Here is a 5,062-nt window from a genome sequence, read left to right as displayed (position 1 = left end):
GCAGATGCCGAAGTAAGAAGAGGTCCAGAAACCGGCGGCTGAAGGCTTTTCAGTCTTCATGAGGTAGCGCACAGCACTGCAGCTGTGCGCCATTGCGCTCAGGCACACTTCACACCGGCGGTCACTGAGGGTGCAGGGCGCTGGGGGGGGCGCCCTGGGCAGCAATGTTAATACCTTTCTGGCTAAAAAGAATACATCACATATAGTCCATGAGGCTATATGGATGTATTTCACCCCTGCCAGGTCTCAGAAAAACCGGGAGAAGAGCCCGCCGGAATAGGGGGCGGGGCCTATCTCCTCAGCACACAGCGCCATTTTCCTACACAGCTCCGCTGCTAGGAAGGCTCCCAGGCTCTCCCCTGCACTGCACTACAGAAACAGGGTAAAAAACAGAGAGGGGGGGCATTTTTTGGCGATATTATATATATTTAAGCAGCTATAAGGAAACAACACTTATATAAGGTTGTTCCTATATAATTATAGCGCTTTGGTGTGTGCTGGCAAACTCTCCCTCTGTCTCCCCAAAGGGCTAGTGGGGTCCTGTCTTCTATCAGAGCATTCCCTGTGTGTCTGCTGTGTGTCGGTACGTGTGTGTCGACATGTATGAGGACGATGTTGGTGTGGAGGCGGAGCAATTGCCGGTAATGGTGATGTCACCCCCTAGGGAGTCGACACCGGAATGGATGGCTTTGTTTATGGAATTACGTGATAATGTCAGCACGCTGCAAAAGTCGGTTGACGACATGAGACGACCGGCAAACCAGTTAGTACCTGTACAGGCGTCTCAAACACCGTCAGGGGCTGTAAAACGCCCTTTGCCTCAGTCGGTCGACACAGACCCAGACACGGACACCGAATCTAGTGTCGACGGTGAAGAAACGAACGTATTTTCCAGTAGGGCCACACGTTCTATGATCACGGCAATGAAGGAGGCTTTGCATATCTCTGATACTGCAAGTACCACAAAAAGGGGTATTATGTGGGGTCTGAAAAAACTACCTGTAGTTTTTCCTGAATCAGAGGAATTGAATGACGTGTGTGATGAAGCGTGGGTTACCCCTGATAAAAAACTGCTAATTTCAAAGAAGTTATTGGCGTTATACCCTTTCCCGCCAGAGGTTAGGGCGCGCTGGGAAACACCCCCTAGGGTGGACAAGGCGCTCACACGTTTATCCAAACAAGTGGCGTTACCGTCTCCTGATACGGCCGCCCTCAAGGATCCAGCTGATAGGAGGCTGGAAAATACTCTAAAAAGTATATACACACATACTGGTGTTATACAGCGACCAGCAATCGCCTCAGCCTGGATGTGCAGTGCTGGGGTGGCTTGGTCGGATTCCCTGACTGAAAATATTGATACCCTGGATAGGGACAGTATTTTATTGACTATAGAGCAATTAAAGGATGCATTCCTTTATATGCGAGATGCACAGAGGGATATCTGCACTCTGGCATCAAGAGTAAGTGCGATGTCCATATCTGCCAGAAGAAGTCTATGGACACGACAGTGGTCAGGCGATGCGGATTCCAAACGGCATATGGAAGTATTGCCGTATAAAGGGGAGGAATTATTTGGGGTCGGTCTATCGTATTTGGTAGCCACGGCAACAGCCGGGAAGTCCACCTTTTTACCTCAAGTCCCCTCCCAGCAGAAAAAGACGCAGTCTTTTCAGCCGCAGTCCTTTCGTTCCGATAAGAACAAGCGAGCAAAAGGACATTCATATTTGCCCCGAGGCAAAGGAAAGGGTAAGAGACTGCAGCAAGCAGCCCCTTCCCAGGAGCAGAAGTCCTCCCCGGCTTCTGCAAAGGCCTCAGCATGACGCTGGGACCTTACAAGCGGACTCGGGGGCGGTGGGGGGTCGCCTCAAGAATTTCAGCGCACAGTGGGCTCACTCGCAGGTGGACCCCTGGATCCTGCAGGTAGTATCTCAGGGTTACAGGTTGGAATTCGAGAAGTCTCCCCCTCGCCGGTTCCTAAAATCTGCTTTGCCAACGTCTCCCTCAGACAGGGCGACGGTATTGGAAGCCATTCACAAGCTGTATTCTCAGCAGGTGATAATCAAGGTACCCCTTCTACAACAGGGAAAGGGGTATTACTCCACGCTATTTGTGGTACCGAAGCCGGACGGCTCGGTAAGACCTATTCTAAATCTGAAATCTCTGAACCTGTACATACAAAAATTCAAGTTCAAGATGGAGTCACTCAGAGCAGTGATAGCGAATCTGGAAGAAGGGGATTTTATGGTGTCCTTGGACATCAAGGATGCTTACCTTCATGTCCCAATTTGCCCTTCACACCAAGGGTACCTCAGGTTCGTGGTACAAAACTGTCATTATCAGTTTCAGACGCTGCCGTTTGGATTGTCCACGGCACCCAGGGTCTTTACCAAGGTAATGGCCGAAATGATGATCCTTCTTCTAAGAGAAGGCGTATTAATTATCCCTTACTTGGACGATCTCCTGATAAGGGCAAGATCCAGAGAACAGCTGGAGGTCGGAGTAGCACTAACTCAAGTAGTGCTTCAACAGCACGGGTGGATTCTGAATTTTCCAAAATCCCAACTGATCCCGACGACACGTCTGCTGTTCCTAGGGATGATTCTGGACACTGTTCAGAAAAAGGTATTTCTTCCGGAGGAGAAAGCCAGGGAGTTATCCGAACTCGTCAGGAACCTCCTAAAACCAGGGACAGTGTCTGTGCATCAATGCACAAGAGTCCTGGGAAAAATGGTGGCTTCTTACGAAGCGATTCCATTCGGCAGATTCCATGCACGAATTTTTCAGTGGGATCTGCTAGACAAATGGTCCGGATCGCATCTGCAGATGCATCAGCGGATAAAATTGTCGACAAGGACAAGGGTCTCTCTGCTATGGTGGTTGCAGAGTGCTCATCTGTTAGAGGGCCGCAGATTCGGCATACAGAACTGGGTCCTAGTGACCACGGATGCCAGCCTGAGAGGCTGGGGAGCGGTCACACAAGGAAGAAACTTCCAGGGCGTGTGGTCAAGCCTGGAAACGTCTCTTCACATAAATATACTGGAACTAAGAGCAATCTACAATGCTCTAAGCCTGGCAAAACCTCTGCTTCAGGGTCAGCCGGTGTTGATCCAGTCGGACAACATCACGGCAGTCGCCCACGTAAACAGACAGGGCGGCACAAGAAGCAGGAGGGCAATGGCAGAAGCTGCAAGGATTCTTCGCTGGGCGGAAAATCATGTGATAGCACTGTCAGCAGTGTTCACCACATGATTGTAGTCCATTGGGAAAGACCAATGGTGGACATGATGGCGTCCCGCCTCAACAAAAAACTGGACAGGTATTGCGCCAGGTCAAGAGACCCTCAGGCAATAGCTGTGGACGCTCTGGTAACACCATGGGTGTACCAGTCAGTGTATGTGTTCCCTCCTCTGCCTCTCATACCCAACGTACTGAGAATTATACGGCAAAGGGGAGTAAGAACGATACTAGTGGCTCCGGACTGGCCAAGAAGGACTTGGTACCCGGAACTTCAGGAGATGCTCACGGAAGATCCGTGGCCTCTACCTCTAAGAAGGGATCTGCTTCAGCAGAGACCGTGTCTATTCCAAGACTTACCGCGGCTGCGTTTGACGGCATGGCGGTTGAACGCCGGATCCTAAGGGAAAAAGGCATTCCGGAAGAGGTCATCCCTACCCTGGTCAAAGCCAGGAAGGAGGTGACTGCACAACATTATCACCGCATTTGGAGAAAATATGTTGCATGGTGTGAGGCCAGGAAGGCCCCGACAGAGGAATTTCAACTGGGTCGATTCCTACATTTCCTGCAAACAGGATTATCTATGGGCCTCAAATTAGGGTCCATTAAGGTTCAAATTTCGGCCCTGTCGATTTTCTTCCAGAAAGAATTGGCTTCAGTTCCTGAAGTCCAGACTTTTGTAAAAGGAGTACTACATATACAGCCCCCGGTTGTGCCCCCAGTGGCACCGTGGGATCTCAATGTAGTTTTGGATTTTCTCAAATCCCATTGGTTTGAGCCACTCAAATCGGTAGATTTGAAATATCTTACATGGAAAGTAACCATGCTACTGGCCCTGGCTTCAGCCAGGAGAGTGCCGGAATTGGCGGCTTTATCGTATAAAAGCCCATATCTGATTTTCCATTCGGACAGGGCAGAATTGAGGACGCGTCCTCATTTTCTGCCTAAGGTGGTATCAGCGTTTCACCTGAACCAGCCTATTGTGGTGCCTGCGGCTACTAGCGATTTGGAGGATTCCAAGTTGCTGGACGTTGTCAGAGCATTGAAAATATATATTTCAAGGACGGCTGGAGTCAGAAAATCTGACTCGCTGTTTATACTGTATGCACCCAACAAGCTGGGTGCTCCTGCTTCTAAGCAGACGATTGCTCGTTGGATTTGTAGCACAATTCAACTGGCACATTCTGTGGCAGGCCTGCCACAGCCTAAATCTGTCAATGCCCACTCCACAAGGAAGGTGGGCTCATCTTGGGCGGCTGCCCGAGGGGTCTCGGCATTACAACTCTGCCGAGCAGCTACGTGGTCAGGGGAGAACACGTTTGTAAAATTCTACAAATTTGATACCCTGGCTAAGGAGGACCTGGAGTTCTCTCATTCGGTGCTGCAGAGTCATCCGCACTCTCCCGCCCGTTTGGGAGCTTTGGTATAATCCCCATGGTCCTGACGGAGTCCCCAGCATCCACTAGGACGTCAGAGAAAATAAGAATTTACTCACCGGTAATTCTATTTCTCGTAGTCCGTAGTGGATGCTGGGCGCCCATCCCAAGTGCGGATTGTCTGCAATACTTGTACATAGTTATTGTTACAAAAAAATCGGGTTGTTTATTGTTGTGAGCCATCTTTTCAGAGGCTCCTACGTTATCATACTGTTAACTGGGTTCAGATCACAAGTTGTACGGTGTGATTGGTGTGGCTGGTATGAGTCTTACCCGGGATTCAAAATCCTTCCTTATTGTGTACGCTCGTCCGGGCACAGTATCCTAACTGAGGCTTGGAGGAGGGTCATAGGGGGAGGAGCCAGTACACACCACCTAGTGGTCAAACTTTT

The sequence above is a fragment of the Pseudophryne corroboree genome, chromosome 1, assembly GCF_028390025.1.
Source record: "Pseudophryne corroboree isolate aPseCor3 chromosome 1, aPseCor3.hap2, whole genome shotgun sequence".
NCBI classification, from domain to species: domain Eukaryota; kingdom Metazoa; phylum Chordata; class Amphibia; order Anura; family Myobatrachidae; genus Pseudophryne; species Pseudophryne corroboree.
This window is presented reverse-complemented; position numbering follows the sequence as displayed.